General features: G+C 37.9%; 1 long non-coding RNA gene across 11 annotated transcripts in view; it reads left to right on the top strand.

Moving 5' to 3' along the window:
• The window catches only part of LOC103674612, a 204,502-nt gene that overhangs the window by 94,082 nt on the left and 89,592 nt on the right, over positions 1–20,828 (top strand). For 10 of the 11 annotated variants that reach the window (XR_005838635.1, XR_005838636.1, XR_571675.2 and 7 more), the window contains 2 exons: positions 4,958–5,072; positions 8,089–8,156. This is a non-coding gene — a long non-coding RNA (uncharacterized LOC103674612). The remainder of the gene's footprint in view (positions 1–4,957; positions 5,073–8,088; positions 8,157–20,828) is intronic. The other variant, XR_571676.2, reaches the window with a different exon arrangement.

The raw sequence follows: 20,828 nt of genomic DNA, 5'->3' as shown, positions 1-20,828 counted from the left end.
TGCCCTGCGTTATGGCTGGAGGCGTCAGTCAAGAAGAGCCCAGATGCCCATGTTTTCTCTTTTGTCCACTCCAAGGGCCACTTAGAAATATGGTGGTCATGATTTGCTAAATCATTTTGGAAACATTTTCTAGAAATCTTAATGTGGGGTGAAGTGTACTACCTATGGCAAACCCTGATTTATGAGCTGAATGGAAATACGCGTTTCCAAGAGAAGTGGGAAAAATCCTTTAGTACATACCTCCTTTTAGTGTTGACCCAATCTGGGTATGGTGTAACACATCTATATTTAGAGTTGATTTAAGCTACTGACTGTGAGTTCATTTACTAAGTTAACAGAAGCATCCAAATTCAACGAAGTTACTTGTTTCAGCACAATAATTATTGCAGTAACAATGTGTTTGCCTTCCTCTTCTAAAATAACTAATTCGAATGTATGGCTTAAAGCAAACCTTTTGAAGTTCATATTTTGTAAATTAGGATGTACCAAAAAAACTAAGGAAACATACCATCATAAAAGTGTTCTCAGAACATTAGAATAGAAAGGAATCTTACAAATAAAGAAACTGACCCTGAAAAGAGATTAGACAGAAGTAATGGATTCATTAATGAGTATTAAAACACAAGGACCTATTCTGATTTCAGTTTTTCCTCCTTAAATTATGAACTATTTTAAATGCATAGAAAAGAATGGAAAAGAACATAATCCAACATTCTTGATATAAAATTTTACCATATTTTATTCAGCAATTTTTAATCTGAATTTTAAAACCCTATGTACTCTTCAGTGCCCGTTTCTCTCTCTCCTCACAGTTAACCAGTCTCAGTTTGCTGTTTATCATTTCCAGATATGTTTTAATGGTTTTAAGTCATATTTAATTATCTGTAAATATGTGTATAACATTATTTTTCATGCATTTAAACTTTTTTTATGTTCGTAATTCTTGTATTTTCTGCAATTTTTGAATTCTGTGTAATGAAGAATTAAAAAAAATAATACTGAAGACTAGCCATAGACTTAGGAGAAAATATTTGCCAAAGACATCTGATAAAGGACTATTATCCAAAATATACAAAGAACTCTTAAAAGTCAACAATAAAAGAACAAACAACCCAATTTAAAAAATGGGCCACAGGCACCTGCTCAAAGAAAATACACAGATGGCAAATAAGCACATGAAAAGATGCTCCATTTTGTATGTTATCAGGGTAACGCAAATTAAAACAACAAGGAGATACTACTGCATACCTACTAGCATGGCCAAAATCCAGAACACTGGAGATAACAATTGCTAATAAGGATATAAGGCTACAGGAACTCATTCATTGCTGATGGGAATGCAAAATGGAACAGCCACTTTGGAAGATAGTTTGGTGGTTTCTTACAAAACTAAATATACTCTTACAATGGGATCCAGCAATCATGCTCCTTGATATTTAAAGGAGTTGAAAACACGTCCACACAGGTTTTTACCGGCACATGAATGTTTATAGTACTTTTATTCATAATTGCCGAAAACTGTAAACCTTCAAGATGCCTTTTAATAGGTCAATGTGTAAACTGTGGTCCATCCAGACAATGGAGAATGATTCAGAGCTAAAAAGAAATGAGCTATCAAGCCATGAAAAGACATGGAGGAACCTGAAGTGCATATTACCAAGTAAAAGAAGCCTATCAGAAAAGGCTACGTACTGTATGATTCCAACTATATGGCACGTTGGAAAAGGCAAAACTAGAGACAGAAAGATCACAGGTTCCCAGAGGTTGAGGGGTCGGAGGATGAATAGGCAAGAGTACAGCTTTTTAGGGAAGTAAAAATATTTTATAAAGTTCCATAATGATGAATTCATGTCATTTTACATTTGTCCAAATCTATAGAATGTAAAACACCGGAGTGTGGACTATGGGTGATTAGGATGTGTCAGTGTAGGTTCATCACCTATAAGAGACAGACCGCTATGGTGGATGGACCACTCTGGTAGGGGATGCTGATGATGGGGGAGGCTGTACATTTGTGGAAACGGGGGTATATGGGAAATCTGTGTATCTTCCCTTCAATTTTGTTGTGAACCTAAAACTGCTCTAAAGAAATGAAGTCTTAATTTAAAAATTAAGTCAAAAAATTAAGCCTGTTTAGCAAAAACATTCTGATAATAATACTGATTATATATATTATAATATTATGTACTGATCATATCTAGTATAATATATATAATATCAATATGTAATATATCAGTATATCAGTATGTATCAGTATTATATATAAAAATATATACTGATTATATATGTATTGTAATATATAATATAATATGTAATATAATATAAATAATATAATTATTATATAATACATATATTATCAGACATCTGTTGAGAAAAACAAACACCACATGGAGACTGTAAATGTTTTTGCATAACCTGTAAGTATTCTTGGAAGTGGCTGGTAAAAAGTGTTTTAACATTTTTTTTTTAAAGTAACTGTGTCATTGGTTACATCTGTAACTTTTTCCTTTCCTGTTCTCATTAAAACATTCTGGTGAAAATGTAGGCACAGTAGCTTCCAGCTTTAGAATAAATAACCATTTGGTCCAAACACACACACACACACACACACACGCGCGCGCGCGCGCGCACGTATAATGATGTGTAAATTTCATCACTTTTATTTTCTGGTTTGAGCTACTAGATAGATAAGGTAAGAGATCCCAAAATACGAGATTGCCAGGAAGTGAATGTGTACATCGACATTTAAGAGATGGATGGAGCAGCCCACAAAGAAGTTAGGAGGAACAGGGTGCAAAAGAAAAATAGAAGAATGTGGTGTTATCACACGGCATCATCAAAGTATTGAAGTAGTTAACAATGTCCAAAGTGACACTATTTTAAGGAATACTGAGAGCACATTTAGAGTTTGCACGTAGGAAGGAATGAGAACTGAAGAATTCATTTCACCACAACACATGCAAGCATTCAGCACTTTGCTCCGCCCAGAATCCCAAAGGCACACAATTAAGTTCTTTGATTTCGAGAAACTTATGTGAGAGTATTCAGAATAGAAGAATTTCAGACTTTATAATTCTTCACATGAATAATTTCTATTAAATAGTTCAGAGTACGATTTCTTCTTGATTATTTCCGTCTAAATGACTATCACTTAAAAACGTTATTTATCAAAACCAAACCCTGTATAAATCCTTACCCACCATATTATGTTACTTCCTCCAGAAGAAACTTAAGAGTTTGGGTTTGGAGCCGGTTGGAATTCCATCAATAGCATATATTAGCTGTGTAACATTGGGCAATTATTTAACCACTATGAGCTTCAGTTTCCTGTCTCTTAAGTGGAAATGATAGGGTTGTTTTGAGGATATGTCAGATAATTCATGTAGTAAGTGCTTAATAGTTATAATAATACTAAGGCTCTCATAACATGTTTTAAAATGCATTTGCCTTTGCTTTTTGTAATTTTTCCTCTCAACAACTATATCCAGGTCTTTTGTGTTTGAAAAGTACCTTGTAACCTATGCTCTGATTTATATGCACTTATTTATAACTCCTATTAGTACAAACAATATGACATTTCCTTGACAAAACTGAGCCCTGCCCCTTTGCAGAACTTTTCAAATTTTTTACCTTTAGCATTTGAGTGGTTGCTGGATCCTAGTAACATGCCCTATTAATGAATTGAAGAACAAAATAATAAAAATCTTGACAGATGCAGAAAATGTACGTGAAATGTACATACACATATACGTACAATCATTTATGATTTTAAAAAATGCAAAAACTCTTAGCAAACCAGATTAGACCAGACATTTAATAATCTAATAATGAATATCTACAAAAAAAAATAAATAAACCAAAACAAAACTTCAGGAAGCATACATAGTGATGAAATAATGAAATTAGACCCTTGGAAATTGGGAATAAGGCAGGGGTGTTATCACTTCTATTCAACAATAGCTCAAGTTCATAGTAGAACAAACAGTAAGTCAACAAAAAAGACATGAAAGATTTAAAGTTTGGAAATGAAAAAATAAAAGTAAATTTCTATATGAAGATAATATGCTTATATGTGAAGAAAAATTTAAATAATTCACAGATATATCATGAGACTTAAAGAGTGCTTTGCAAGGTTGCTATATAGGAAATTAATATTTCACAAACAGTTCTTTTCTGTGTATTGGAAAGTGTTAGGAAATAAAATCTACTAAATGCTTTTATAATAGCATCATGATATCATATATCTAGAATAAATCTAACCAAAGTTGTGCTAGACTTATATACAAAAAACTGTAGACACTAAAAGAAATTGAAGAAAAACTAAATCTAAATTTTGTTATAAAATATGAATGGATTGGAACACTCAATCAGTTGCAATCTAAACTCTTGTGGATTTTTTTTTTAATTTGGCAAGCTGAATCTAAAGTCTATAAGGAAATGCAAAGGACTTAGGAGAGCCAAGACTTTCTTAAAGAAGAAATATAAAAGGACTAATTCTCAGATGCTGAAACTTATTATAAAGCTACAGTTAGAAGTAGACCTCCAAAGTAAAGCTCTCTGATCTGGCTAGACTCCACTTTGCATGGGCAGTATCTTAAGTAGGGTTTCTAGGAGCTGGGGAAGCTGTGTTGCACTATTCTGCACTTACTTCTGCTCAGTTTGGCCACCTTAATTCCATTAATTTTTAGTGCCTTTGTCTAGAAACGTTAATCTGTAGGGGCGCCTGGGTGGCACAGCGGTTAAGCGTCTGCCTTCGGCTCAGGGCTTGATCCCGGCGTTCTGGGATCGAGCCCCACATCAGGCTCCTCTGCTATGAGCCTGCTTCTTCCTCTCTCACTCCCCCTGCTTGTGTTCCCTCTCTCGCTGGCTGTCTCTATCTCTGTCGAATAAATAAATAAAATCTTAAAAAAAAAAAAAAAGAAACGTTAATCTGTAGCACATTGTATGTATTTTTCAGAAATGTTTGTGGTGTGAAGAACTCACCAGTCTCAATAGAATTGGGGTCAAATGCCAAGATTCTCAAGGAGAGAAGGGAACCAGAGGATGACAAATTTAGACACAATAAGCCCATGGTAAGAAGCTGGTTCTTTGGGGATAATTTTTATGGGCAAGTCCTATCAGTTGAATTTGTCTACTAAACCTCTAATTTCAGCTGGTAGGGCTTTGGGTTAAATAAATCACAAACTACTGTGTGATATAAGAAATAGATAGATCCCTACTGGCTCCCAAGTCTGGTAGCCAAGTGCTGAGTATAAAGCAGCACAGTTGTAAGGATGAATAAAATCTTCAAAGGAAGTTGAAATAACAAAGGGAGGAAAGGCTGTGATCCATGTGTTGCAAGAGAATGGCCTCCCTCCGGGGACCGTGGATAACCCTGGGGAAGAAGGAAGGTCTGAGGCTCTCTCAAGTGCCTGCTGGACTGGCAGTCTGGCTTTATAATCAGAAATTAAGTAAATGCTAGAATTGTGGATGGGTGAAGATGAGAGAGTGGAGCTTCCATTCCCCTGACCGAACTCTCTGTGGGAGGGGCTAAAAATACAGGGCTGACTACAAGGCAAACGATGTTCTTAGTGCCTATGTTTTTGCTTTTAATTCAGAAAAACTCTATTTTTACATGCAGGTACACCTTTTTATTCTTAAAGATGGCTCTTCTACCTTCCAAAAAGAGCTAGACCAAGCTCTCACTTAACTAGTTTGTATAAAAGTATTCTGAGATGTTTGAGATTTTGTTTTAAAAAGTAGAGCATTGAAGGTAGCTGATGGAGACACGGATCATTTGTGAGTAAAGTTTGAAAATGATTTTTGACATGATTTTTAAGGAAAACATTACTTTGCTAGATGAAAACTGAAGAAAAGCAATGGAGAGGATAATGTCAGAAAAAATGGATTTAGGGGCGCCTGGGTGGCACAGCGGTTAAGCGTCTGCCTTCGGCTCAGGGTGTGATCCTGGCGTTCTGGAATCGAGCCCCACATCAGGCTCCTCCGCTATGAGCCTGCTTCTTCCTCTCCCACTCCCCCTGCTTGTGTTCCCTCTCTTGCTGGCTGTCTCTATCTCTGTCGAATAAATAAATAAAATCTTTAAAAAAAAAATGGATTTAGAAGTTTTCCACTAAATGGAAAGTACAGAGAGCTGCTTCAGGTATAGCTGCATCTAGATGCTCTCACCCTATGACCAGAAAACTGTCTGTATTCGTCTCTTATCTTTGAATTTTTTTCCATTATCTTCGTTCTCCAAAAGATTCTTCTGCCTAGTAGTAAGATGCATATGAGTAACTCAAGTCTTCTTTCTACCACTTTCACAACTCCAGAGAAACAAATGCACCCCCTTTCCTTTTTCTTTTTCTTTTTGCATACTTTATCTTTCAGTTTTATTTGTTTCTTTGCTTCTGAGATGTAATTGATACACAGCACTGTATTAGTTTCAGGCATACAATATAATGATTGCATATTGGTATATTCTGCAGAATGATCGCCATGAGTCTAGTTAACATCCATCACCACACAAGGTCACAAGTGTTTTTCTTGTGATGAGAACTTTTTAAATCTACTCTCTTAGCAATGCAAACAAATGCACCCCTTTTCTGATATAATTGGTAAAAATCTTTGGATTGACTCTAGTTTTCCAGACCTGTGTGATTGGGGCTGGGGTCAGCCTCATCGTAAACACATAGACAAAAAAATGTGGAAGGGAGTTTCCCCAGAGTGGTGCTATGTCGATAACACTTTCCCCTGCAAAATATTTCCTAAATGGAGCTGTGATAAACTCTATTGCTAAGGAAGTATTTGTCATGCTTCTGATATGACGGTCTTGCTAATATACCTGGAAGACAGGTTGTCTTCACTACTGAAATCTGCCTCCTTTTCCGATATTCACACTTCCTGGTGGGTGGAGGCCCCTGGAACCTGTGGTGTAGCAGGTTTGGTTTTGGGTTTTTCCCCCCCCCCATGGAAACTTTGGTGATTTAAAACCAGTGCTGTTGGGGGCGCCTGGGTGGCACAGCGGTTAAGCGTCTGCCTTCGGCTCAGGGCGTGATCTCGGCGTTCCGGGATTGAGCCCCACATCAGGCTCCTCTGCTGGAAGCCTGCTTCTTCCTCTCCCACTCCCCCTGCTTGTGTTCCCTCTCTCACTGGCTGTCTCTCTCTCTGTCAAATAAATAAATAAAATCTTTAAAAAAAAAAAAACCAGTGCTATTTTTCAAGTCTCTATTTTTCTGTTTAATAAAGTACTTAATATATGTGAATTTTTAAAATGTGGCCCATAATTATTTAGCTGATGTTTTGGGCTACTTTTTTTTTTAAGATTTATTTATTTGAGAGAGAGAGAGAGAGCACACGCACATGAACAGGGGCAGAGGCAGAGAGAGAGAAAGAAAATCCTCAAGCAGACTCCCTCTTGAGTATGGAGCACGATGTGGGGCTTGCTAGGCTTGATTTCAGGACCCTGAGATCATGACCTAAGCCAAAATCAAGAGTCAGACACTCAACAACTGAGCCATCCAGGCACCCCTGTTTTGAACTACTTTTATCCCCGAAAGTATTCTTTATAAGATACCTTAACTCCAAAAGTAAAGTTCCCCGCCACTAAAGTCATTGGGCAGCCATTTACTAAGTGCCTGCCAGTTAAGCTCTAACTCTTTCTGCATAGGGTATGTTAATTAACAAGTAAATTAGAGTCTCTGGACTTTCCCCAAATTCAGATCTATTTCTTCTCTCTCTAAGCTGATTTCCATTTTCCCCCATGTAGGAAATTTAAATTTCATCATCAAAACTTCGGTATTTCATGGTAATCAAAGCTGTATTGGAGCTACATACCAGTAAGTGTGCTCTGACCCAAGTAATACCATTCATAACAAACAGCAACGAGAAAGCTGCAGTTTCGATTCATGTTTTAGTAAATAGAACATGAATATGAACTCTTGACACCCAGGCACAGTTTCTGCCCCTTAATTAAAATAGTGAGTGTGATAAAATCCTTAAAACTAACCTGTGTGAGAAACTCTAACCAAAGTGGTGTTGCCAGGCACTGCTCTTGAAACAACGTCCAGTAAAAGAAAACAATTTTTCTTCAGTCATCTCTTTTTTTTTTAGGAAGAAGCAAAAGGCAACTTCATGAATTAGAGACGATTTGAGGTGGTTTCCCAGGATTGAGTCCACAGGTAAGTTGGAGTGTGTAGGAAATAGCATTTAATTCTCTCCCTCTGTTCCTGGTATCACCTGCTTAGGCTCTCGGTGACAGCCAGTGTTCTTAGTTATCTGAAGGGCAAGAAAGCCTAAGACAATTACGAAGAAGAATCCAAGCCACATCATCTAAAATATAAAGTTGTGATCATAAATACAAACACAGTCAAGGACTCCCCAAACCCTGGCATTTCTGGAAACAGGCAGATCCAGGTGCCAGGCCTGGCAGGGGGCTCGTGGGTGACAGCCAGACTGACCACTGAGCGGGCAGTCCGTTCTGTCAGGCTCCACTGACACGAGTCTTGCTTCGGGGCTAAGGTTTCCTTCAGGGACTCGGGGTGAGCTCTTGGAGCTGTCTGACTGGCTGACCTGGGAAACCCACACCAAGCAGCAAAGGCACCAGAGAGGGATCAGGTTTAAACTTTTAGTTATCTTCTCCAATCTCCACCGCATTCTGGGAAGGAGGCAAAGAGCTCATCTGCTTTGCAAAGCCGAGGGAAAGTTATCCAAGGAAACACAAAAGCCAAGGTCAGTTTAGATTCAGAAAATCACTGCACCCAAGATTCCATAAACCTCTCCCTACAGAAATGAGCGAGGCAGTTCTGGGTCAAGCTAGTTCTTCACACATGTGCAAAATGGACCACCCAAGAGGTGGCTTTTCCTGAGCAAAATGGCCTGCTTGCCTTCTGCCTTCCTGCATTTGCAACTCCGGGCCCGGGAGCAAGCTGATGACACCAGTCTAACGGCGTGAAGGACGTTTTCTGTTCATTGTTGAACATCTAAGACAGCAGATATCAGGAGAGAACACTTGAAATTTGAAGACTTCGCCAGTGGCTCTTATATGCAAAATACTTCTAATAACAAAGCATGGGAGAGGATTTAACAAGTAAAAACAGTCGTCTCACTAAGGCGTTTTTTAATCTTTCACATTTGTACGATGTGACAAATTCAGGCAGAGGTGCCCTGCGGTTTTCTTGGAATAATTCATAACCAAGTGGTTTTGCAGTTATATCACTCCTCCTAAAGTCCCACAGTGTAAGCCTCTCTTTCCATATTAAACCCCTAGTATTGTTTATTCTCCCTGACTATTGTGTGACTTGCCTCTTCAGCTCTCTCCTCCAAATTACACAAAGTTTAGCTTGAGGCTTTGCCATCTATTCAAACACCAGGTCCCTTCAGGTAGTCATATACTTGATGACTGTTTTCACTTAGGACGTGAAGTTTGTTATCCTATCAGCTGGGCCCAAAACAACCCCAACCAAGTTCACCAGTTTGCAGACTGCAGACTAAATCTGGCCTGCAGATATTTTATTTGGCTGGCTCAGTGATTTTTGTTTTGTTTTGTCTTGGTTTTGTTTGGTTTTGCTTTGTAATTGAATTTGAACGACTTTTGGCAGAAGAGTCTTTCTCAAATTCCGTAGACCCCACCCCTCCCTATTGCCATGAACCGTACAGACATTGGGGTTTGTGATGACTGCCTGATATTGTAAATGGTGATAGCAGGCACCCACGTCGCATTTGCAATCTCATGATGAAAGCTTTCAATATTGTGCCTCTAAATTTGGTAAGATTCCTTCTTTGGTTCATATTTGTACTATTTGTGGGTTGTTTTTTTCTTTTTTTGGAGATGATCAGATAAAGAAGACCTTTCTATTTCTTGTGTACTATAAATCATTATCTTAAAAGGGTGTTGAGTTTTACCAAATGCTTTTTCTGTCTCTACTGAGGTAACCATATTATTTTTCTCCTTCTTTTCTGTTAATTGCTAAATTACATTGCTCGTCAAATGTTAACCAAACATTATATCAGAATAACTCCCTCTTGGTTGTGATACATTATCCTTGGTATACGGAACTTGATTATGTTTGCAATTATTTTGTTTAGAATTGTTACCTAACTTGAAGAGAGAGCTTAGTTTTTAGTTTTCCTTTTTAGAAAAGAACAAGTCCTTGATTGGTTATGGAGTTCAAGGAAATGCTCAGCTCTTTACAGAAGTTGAGAGGGGCTCTTCTCTATTCTCTGGAAGACCTTGAGTAAAATGTATGTTATTTTATACTGTGGGAAGGGTTTTAATTCAAGTTTTATTAGATACAGAATTATTTGTGTCTTCTTTTTATGTGACACTTTGGTAATTTGATCGAAATTTGAGCTTTTTAAAAAAATGAAATTTCAGGTTAATTGCTGTAGGGTTCTAAATAATAGCCTCTGATTACCTTCTTAATGCCTGCATGATTTCTGATGAAGTCTCCTTTTCCATTTCCGATATTGGTAATTTGATCCTTTTCTCTGTTTTTCACTAGCCCTGCTTAGGAGTTTATCGATTTTATTCATCTCTCGTCAGAATTAACTTTTGGCTTTATTTTGCTACTTGTTTGCTTTTAATTTAACTACTTTTAATTGATAACTACTCAGGTATAATGGGCACCGTAACACATAATTCAGCAACCAGACATTTGCAACTATGTGCAGAATCATCAGGATGTTAAGGCTATAGACCCTGACCGTCCAGGAGTGTTGTGTAGGTGGCCTCAAAAGCATGCACGGCATTGCTGTCAGTGATGTGGTTTTCTGAGATGATGAACAGTTTGTGGAATCATTCCAGGGAAACCAAATGCAATCTTCTCTCCATTTACAGTTATTCCTGGAAGATTCAATGTATATTGAAACTGTACAGAAATATTCTGTGTCAATATAAAGGAAGGTAGGCTCTAGGTAGATTTTTTCATCCATGTAATTATCCAGCAAGACGAAGTGGAAGTTGTGCAGGAGGTGGTATAGTCGTTTGATTGCGGGACACCTCGTATCCTGACCCCTCTCACTGAATGTCCATAGGGTTTACCAATCAGTGTGACAAAACGGGGGGAAAAGCCTCCTAAAATTTCCAAAATGTCCGTGGGTGGCTCTCCCATCCCATTGAGGCACCACTGTTATGGGGGAAAGTCATACGGCAGATTATCCTCACTTTTTCATTGTCAAAAATGGATCTTTCGGGGCGCCTGGGTGGCTCAGTCGTTGAGCGTCTGCCCTCAGCTCAGGGCGTGATCCCGGAGTTCTGGGATCGAGCCCTGCATCGGGCTCCTCTGATGGGAGCCTGCTTCTTTCTCTCCCACTCCCCCATTCCCACTGGTTGTGTTCCCTCTCTCGCTGGCTGTCTCTCTCTCTCTCTCTCTCTGTCAAATAAAAAAATAAAATCTTTATAAAAAAATGGATCTTTCCTTCACTCCTCCATCTCCACTACAATTCAGTGTTGCCTGCTGGGCTCCACTTGGCCTCTTCTGCTTGGACAAATTGTGGCTCTCCAGGGGCTTGCCCTAACAGAGGCTTCCTCTGGGCTGTATTCAGTCCACTCTACTATGTAAGTGCTCTCTCACCACCACCACAGCAATGCCAGTGCAAGGTCTATTCCCAACCTATGTGACAGCCTGGGTTTTGGTCTCTATAAAGCCCTGTGGTATGCTTCCGCCCCTCTTCTTCACTTGGGTCATCCGGGACTGACCTGCAGTGCAGCCTGAGCTCTGCATTCCAACAGGTGCTTACCTTGGCAATAAACTCCCTCCCTGGAGGGCCCAGGGAATTTTTCAGAGCCATAAGTGGCATCGGGGCTGAGTGGAGGCACAGTATGTCCTGATTGGGTTTGGTACACCAGTTCATTACATACTTTAGGGGCACTGCCTGGATTACTTGTCAGTTTCAAAATCCTTCACCCATGCTTTTACCTAGTTGCTACTTCTGCCTCTTTGGGCCCTTAACTACCTCTGTTGGGCCAACATGATGTTGTGTATCAATAACAAAACTGTCATTCTCTATGCTAGTAGCAAATTCTAGGATGATGTTAACCCATTAAATTACAGGGGCTGCAGCTTCCAGTCCCATAGCTAACTGGGACTTCCCTCATTGTGGGTCCTTGCCACTGATATGGATTCAACATGCCCTTGATCCTGAGGCCCTCAGCTCAGGCACCTGTGGCCCTGCCCGCATTGAGGCAGCCTCCCTCCTTCAAGCACACCTACCTAGGGGATACATCAAATCTCTTCTGACCTTTTCTTTAGCACAAGTCGCTGCTTTCCTACCAAGCTAGAGTGAGGCCAGCAGCAGCAACAATGTGACCGGTGGCTCTCTGCTGCAAGGGCTGTTCAGGTACCGACCTGACTTGTTGAGACTCCTCCTCCTGATGAAACTCCCACCAGCGGTGCCCCTGGAGACCTGCAGACTCCCATAGCCAAGCATACCATGTCCCCAGCTGCTCATAAGAGCACTGCCCACTCAGGATCGAAAAGGAGCCTGACATTTGCAGGAATACTGATGTTTTGTGATATTTGGTTTGGTTTTGTTTTGTTTTAGTTACGCTTCCCTCTTTCCAGCTATGCCCCAGCGGTAATTGTCAGAGGGACATATGTAATCAATTTTAACACAACTAACAAATGGTCAGCAAATGGTTGGTCAAACTTCCCCTGAGTGTACATGTTGGTATAACAAGACAGGGCAGACCTGAAGCATTTTTCAAAAAAGGAGACGATTTTTCTAGGCAGCTGTTTGGATACCAGATCCAGATCGCACTTACATTGGCATTCCACCTTGTTTGTGTGTGTTTCTGCCTTTCTGTCCTGTCCTGACTTTACAGTACCCTAATATTCTTCTGTACTCTGGGATTCTTACTTTTCCTCCTCAATTGCCGGGGTTGGCACTACCAGTCTTCTGTCAAATGCAGATGAATCCAAACCATGAGCAGAGATGCTCACGTGAGTGGCCTGTTGAGAATTTGGCCTCATCCTAATTTTGGCCACAAGCTGACTCCTTTGACGTGTGGATTGTTTCTGAATTTGGTGCCCGAGGTAGATAGTGCCAACAATGTATTATAAAATGAGAACACACATAGAATAGATTCGGGGAGATATCGATGTATATAAGCTACTTAGACATTCACTAAAACTTTTCTTTGTAAATATTTTCTTTATAGTTAGTCACTAAAAATTACAGAGCTTCAGTCACCCAAAATGTATTTCTTATGCATAATCACTGAAACCAGAAATGTAACCTGATTCTGAAATTGAAACAAGACATTTTATTCTGGTTTTCTTCATGGGAAGTGACTGACTTTGGTAGAGTAGAAATAGAAAGTTAGAAGCTGATGAATAGGAACCAAAGATGTATAATACACAAAGCCCCTATTACAATGTTTGATAAATCAGATTTAATATATACAATTTAAGATGGCTAAAGGGTTCATTGGCTTTGTAAAAACCAAGCTTATATCTGAGTTGAACTTCTGCCTGCTGAAAAGCTTGCCAAAGTATCTGGTCAAACAGACTCATTCTTAAACATAGAGATGGTTTCAATTGCACCTGTGAAGCCACAGCTCCAGACCACATACATCTCTCAATGTCCTTGTATGTTCCCCAGCTTGGCCACCAGTGGCCACACCATATATTTGAAGAAGTATTTTCTCATTTAACAGGAAATCTGTTCAAGAGGAATTATGGACAAAAAAACAAAAAACAAAAAACAAAAACCTTTTCCTTCAACCTTCTGTGGACTTTCCCATTAATATGCTATGTTGCTAACATAGAAAAGTCTGTTATGAAAATAAGACAGTCCACCATGGAAAGTGAATGAAGTACTACTCTTTGTAAGGAGCACAAGCTGGGCTATTAGGAAATGGAATTTAAAACACACTAAGATTTCACTTGTGGGAATTTTCATACATTGTATTTCCTTACTATAAAAGTATATATTCAAGACACATTTATAAGAGGAAAAAAACAACAAAAACGTACATGCAACTGAAAACTGGTTAAGTACTGGAGTCTTCCATATAATAGAATACTGCATTATCACACTTCTTAACATAGATCTTTACTAAATATTACATAAAATAGTCACAAAAGAATATCAAGTGAAAAAAAATAAGTTGTGGAACACACCTGGTTATCAAATTTTTATAAAGATATATTTATTTATATATTCATACAAAATCTAGATAGAGATACATCAATATGTAATAATAATGAATGGTAGGGCTTTAGGCAATTTTGGTTTTCTTTGCTACTTCCAATTTATCTGCAATGGACTTAGATTGATTCTATAATAAATAAGCTGAATACACTAGGAAGTGTAATATTTCCCAATGTCCCAACTTCTTCAGGGAAATGACTAGTAGAAATGAAAGTGGGTCCACAGTGTTAATATAGTAGCTTCACGGTTTTTCTTACTGTTGCCTGAACAGCCATCTCTCTTGCTTTGAAAACTTCTGTCCTACGTCATATGTCAGATGGATGGAAAACTCTTGTTGGTCTTAGCTTTTACCGTAAGTGAAATGGGCTCGTATCATATATTCAAATGAAATTTACAATATTAGATATGGCTGGTTAGAAGAGTGACATGAGGTTATGTGCATTAGGATTACATCAAAATGGCCTGAAAGTTTAAAATAGTCAGTGCTGTTTTTAACTGTAAAAGACAAGGGACCCAGGAGAGAGACCATCTTCTAGCTCAAACTATGGATGGCTGAAGTGTAGCATATTCAGTATTCTGCGTTTATTAGGACTGAGGCAGAACTGTGTTTTCTCTAATAGCATAATCTACTACACTTACTTTTGCACCTTAGTATTAAATTAGTATTAGATTAAAACCAGTTCTTTAGTCTTTCTGAGCTGCTGGTAGGCTGAGTGCCTAGTAGTCGTGTTTACATAAGGCAAAGATGTCTAATATTCAAACGTGTCTGTACTCAAAGGCAAGTAGCAGAAGTTGCTGCTCATAAGAAAACAAGTGTGCACATGGCAGTTCTTCCCATACTGAATGTAGACTCTGGGTTAGGTGCCTTCGGTGTTACCTTTAAACCTCATTACGGTCCTGTTTGGTAAGTGAGAGAACTGAAGTATAGACATGGCCTAGCCCAACAAGCTGAGAAATGGCAGAGTCAGATTCTAGACTATTTTAGTTCGATTTTAAAGTCCTGCTTTTCCTGAAGCATAATAGCCCTATAATTCTACCATGTCTTTATAGGAATTTTATGCTTTTTACATTACCACCACATAATAAATACTGTACGTATCTTTTGGCTGATACGACAATCAAAAGAAGTGTTTAACACATTTATGTCTAATAGAAGATTTTGCAACAGAAAAATCCAAAAGATCTGGAATTTTTGTTACTATAAATGTAAATCCTGTCTATTCTTTCCTGAAAGGTGTTATGATACAAGACATTTAAACTTGCCTATTGAAAATAGAGAAGTCTTTAACTCCGTTTTGATCCAATTCCAAACCAAAGGAACTCTTGTGTTGGGGCTTAAAACAGAGCGCTGAAATGATACATGTCCCTTGCTAGACTGGGAACCGCAATCCCTTAATTCAGATGACCTCAAGGCTTGACCAGAGAGTACTCAGCTGCTTCTTCCGGTTACCTTTTCATGCTGGCTTGTCCTTAATATAGCTAATGCTCCCCAGATGTATCAGCTGCTAGCTCTCTTTAACTCTCACTGGACTGCTTTTCACAGGCACGGAGGGAAAAGAAATATCTCCTAATGCAGAAAATTTTGGGTCTCTCAAGGGCCCTCGGAGCAAGCAATGCCATGCAGGCAACGCTACCAAATGCATGTTTTTATTTTAAATGTCTTATTTTTAAAAATAAAACAGAATACTGTAATAAACTCCCCATGTGCCATTACGCAGCTTCAACAAAATGATTTCATATATACTGTTACCCACATTCGCCATCCCAGATGATTCTGTAGCAAATTTCAGACATTTCATTTTATAAACAAACATTTCAGTGTGTAACTCTAAAAGAAGACTCTTTTCTTTCTACATAACCACAGTACCATGATAGTATCTTTAAAAATGAATAATTCTGAACGTTATCAAATGTTTGGTCAGTGTTTACATTTCCAACTCTATATTTTTTTTAAGATTTTTATTTATTTATTTGACAGAGAGACAGCCAGCAAGAGAGGGAACACAAGCAGGGGGAGTGGTTGAGGAAGAAGCAGGCTCGTAGTGTAGGAGCCTGATGTGGGGCTCGATCCCAGAACCCCGGAATCATGCCCTGAGCCGAAGGCAGACACTTAACGACTGAGCCACCCAGGTGCCCCTCCAACTCTATCTTTAATGTCACAAAGTTTTCTAGTTTGAATTAGGATCCAGACAAGTCCTACATGTAATGATTGGTTATATATTTTTTTAAGTCTCTTTTCACCTATTGGTTTCCCCTCCATCTTTCTTTCCCTCTTTTTAATTTATTTGCTGAAGAAACTCGATTGTTTCTCCTGTAGGATTGTTTGTCCTGATCACATCTCCATAGGACAGTTTACTATGTTCCTTTTTCCTCCGACTTATCTGCAGTTTAGTAATTGGATCTGGAGGACTGACCAGATTAAGGTTTGATTTTTTGAAAAAACTCCTTCCTCTATCAGGAGACATCTAGTATCTGGTTATTTTTCCCTTTTTGATATTAGTAATAATTGATGCTTAATGCCTAGATCCGTTAACTCATTTTGGGTTACAAACAGATGAGACTCCAGTTCTGTCATTTCTTTTTCATTCATTTGCTGACATACCACAATAAAGAAAATCTTACTCTTATCTACTGTTTGACTACCCAGTGGTTCCTTGTTCACAGATTTTCAAAATAATGAGTTGGTTCGCCAGCATCGTCCAATGGCTGACCAATTATTTTTTTAAGTATCATTGTGAACTCATGGATTTAAACTTATTTGATGAATTTCAATCTTTTGAAGGTTTTTTCCTCATTGATCTTCATATTGCTTCATCTTTGGCAGTCTCTGCTAGTTGATTTTCAAGTCTTTGACACAGTGTTACTAAATCTTTGATAGCTTCCTCATTGTTTGATGTGACAAGAGCTTCCAAGATAATCTCATATATTTCTTGTCCTGGATCTGGACCTAGAATTAACCATTTCTCCAAGGACGAGGGTTCCTTTCAGAAGGAGATTGGATTTCAACACCAAAGTCTGGGTGCTAAAGGCACTTATTGCTGCTGGGTGCATCAGTGTTTCTAGGACTTTTCAGTTGAAAAAATTAGAAATAGTTTCTTTCAAGCAGAAAATGTCAGTTTATATTGACACTTCAAATTCAGGACTAAAAGCTCTTAATCTCTTCTTTCTAACATCAGTTTTTCCTTTCTCCCTTGCCAAGAATCTTGCTTATGAAGGACACTGGATATTATAATATTGCAGAATTATACTTCATGAATACAACATTTCTTGAATTACAAAACCATTGCTACCACCTATGCTATGATTACTGAAAACTTTACAATTTTTTTCTGGCTTTTTTTTCCCCCTTAAGGCATATATTCTTAGGGATGTGCAATCGAAACCTGCTGTTTTGGGTTTTTTAAAAATTATTTGAATTAGTTTCTGGGTGGTTATGACAGCACTAGTTACCTATTTAGATTCATTTGTCTCAATTCAGTTTTTAGGGATTTAATTTTTTTGTTATATAAAATGCTTACATGGTTTCAAAGTCAATTCCATTAGAACAAGATATATTCAAAGAAGTCTATCTTCTATCCCTGTTCTTTCATCTTATTCACTCTGTACCCTTAGGGGAGATGTCAGCTTTAGGATTGGTACATATAATTATTACATATTATATTTCTTCCCTTATTATCATCATTTATCCATAGCACTATACTTAACTATAAGCTAATGCTCACTAGTAGTCCTTACATAGACATATCTCCAGTCGTTTTAATTGTCTGAAGGTTATTCTCTAATAGATACCCCAGCAATAACTCATGGGATGTTGAAGAGAGTTTGACATTATATTTGAAAAGCAGCTTATCTGAATATAGAACACTTGGCTTGGATTTTATTTTTTGGTTTACCCTAGAAGGCATTCAGTGTTGCTACTGAAAATTCTTCACAATTTTATTTTCTTTCAGTCATAAGTGTCTTAGATTTTTTTTTCCAGGTGTCAAGAGAATTTACTCACTTTCTTTAATGACCAATCATTTCATTAGACTTTCTTCACTGTTCTCATTCTCTTTCCCCAGGTACACAGTGTGCACTTTATTTATATTTTTTTTTCTTAATTTTAGGAAAGTTTTTTTTTCATTATAGATTTTTAAAATATCTCTCGTCTTTTACTGTTTTATTTATTGTTTTGGGTTTTTTCCCCCCTTTGGGGACTTTTATTATACATGTGTTGTTTCTTCTTTTCCTATCTTTCAGAAGGCTGAATGTATCAGAGATTTCCAGAAGGCTGCTACCTGAACTGTATCTGTTAAAAGCCCAACTTTAAGTGAGCAGTAAAATGTTAAGAAACATAGTCTAAGGATAGAATTGATTAGCTATCAGGTGAATTGAATGCATATTCTCCTCTGATTCAGACAACCAACAGACTACATGTTTCACAATAATTTACGTCCTCTTATTTTCCTAAGTGACTAAAATAAGAAATTACATGAAATTTATGATTGCATTTGAGATTATGCACAGTTGCCAAAGTAAAGTTTACAAAATAGTTCCAGGGGAAATTATTTATAATTCATTGCTGGGCAAAGCTTTTCCCTAAGACCTGTGTTTCTTTTTTCTGAGAGTCACCATAACCCCTATGGCTGCTAGGAATCTGAGCCAAATTGTGGCTCAGTCTTGTAATAATAAACATAATTATGGCAGGGTCCTTAGCACTTGCATGTATTCTTGAACTTGGCCCCAGCTTTTACTTCAGAGGTTTTTAAACTTTGGTGTCAAAGGACAAGCTTGCAGAGAAATTGTATACAAAATTTAGTTTGAATATATATATTTTTTCTGGGAAAGTCTGGACATTTCATCAGATTTTGATTCCAAACGAGATCTGTAATGTGAAAAGAATGTGAAACTATTGTTCCTCTATTAATCATTTCATTAATAAAACAGAAGCTTCTTTTCTAGTTTAATTTTAAACTCTCAGTGATTTCCATCAAAATGAATTATTTACTTTTGGAATCACACTAAGCTTTCTTTATCTTGACAAAATATAATTAATAATGAACTAATGAATTTGAGTACAGATCTCAATCACTGAAAATGAAATCATGCCATTTACAATTTACGTGCCATTACATAATCTATTATGTAATAAAGGGAGAAAAACCTAAGCTCTGTTTTTACAAATATCAAGAGCTTGCTGAAAATTAAACTGGGTTCACTAAATTTATCAAGAAGGCTGCTTCATATATGATCGTTCTAGTATCCTCCTTCAAATAGGTTGAGACACAGAGTGCTTCAATAATGTAATTATTTCTATATAAGCTAGTTTCATTTTTTTAATTTTAATTTTTAATTTTTTTAAAGATTTTATTTATTTATTTGAGAGAGAGAGAGAGCACACGTTGGGGGGGCAGAAGGAGAGGGAGAAGCAGACTCCCCATTGAGCACGGAGCCCCAACACAGGGATCAATCCCAGGACCCCGGGATCATGACCTGAGCTGAAAGCAGATGCTTAACCAACTGAGCCACCCAGGCACCCTAAATTTTTTTTATTTTCTTTTAAGATTTTATTTATTTATTTGAGAGAGAGAGAGAGAGAACATGAGCCAGGGGAGAGGCAGAGGGAAAGGGAGAAGCAGAATCTCTGCTGAGTGGGGAGCCCAAAATGCAGGGCTCCATCTCAGGACCCCAGGACCCCAAGATCATGACCTGAGCCAAAGTCAGACACTTAACCTACTGAGCCACCCAGGCACCCCTAAGCTACTTTCATTTTATTTCTTCTCTTTCTCTTCCTCCTATAATGCATTGTGTTTTCTTCCACATGGCTAAGTGTCTTGAGGTCTTTCGGTGAATATTTATCAAATTGGTCATAGGCTTGTTATCATAAATCAGACATCTCTGGAGAAATGCTTCCATCCACCTATCAAGAATTAAGGCCTGCAGGGGCGCCTGGGTGGCACAGCGGTTAAGCCTCTGCCTTCGGCTCAGGACGTGATCCCGGCATTATGGGATCGAGCCCCACATCAGGCTCCTCTGCTATGAGCCTGCTTCTTCCTCTCCCACTCCCCTTGCTTGTGTTCCCTCTCTCGCTGACTGTCTCTCTCTCTGTGGAATAAATAAATAAAATGTTAAAAAAAAAAAAAGAATTAAGGTCTGCAAATAGTTCTCTTGCTTGATGCGTAAGACAAAAGATATTATATGATAATGTGTTATAGAATTAAAACAAATACTAAGTTTACATTAATATGATTATATCTGTCTGAGTAGAGTGAAGAGGTAGAATAAGGCATGCAGTACTTATTAAATCAAAGTTGACCAAACTTCGGAAGGAAACATTAAGCTTATGTTTGGGAATCCAAAGTATCTCAATTAAATGTGTGATTGAATGGGATCACTTACCTAGAATGCATGCATATTTTGTCAATCATTTACTTTTAACAGTTCGTGTTAATTCTTTAAGCCTTTTTCTAGCATACAGTAAGTTTGTGATTCTGTGAACAGACTGGCATTTCAATAAAAAGAGTTTTGTTCACTTGAGAAATAAAATTAACTTCTGATTTTGAACCTATTGGATATATGGTTGCAGTTCTCCTTGCAATGGTCTGCATAATTAGCTCTGAATAATTTCTTCCTGTTTTGTTATTCTTAGTGGAATTAAACACTTCAAAATTTAGAGAATTTAGATTTGACTTGACATTTCAAACTATTTAGAAAATGGC

This window comes from Ursus maritimus, unplaced genomic scaffold (genome assembly GCF_017311325.1).
Source record: "Ursus maritimus isolate PB19 unplaced genomic scaffold, ASM1731132v1 scaffold_3, whole genome shotgun sequence".
Classification (NCBI taxonomy): Eukaryota; Metazoa; Chordata; class Mammalia; order Carnivora; family Ursidae; genus Ursus; species Ursus maritimus.
This window is presented reverse-complemented; position numbering and strand designations above follow the sequence as displayed.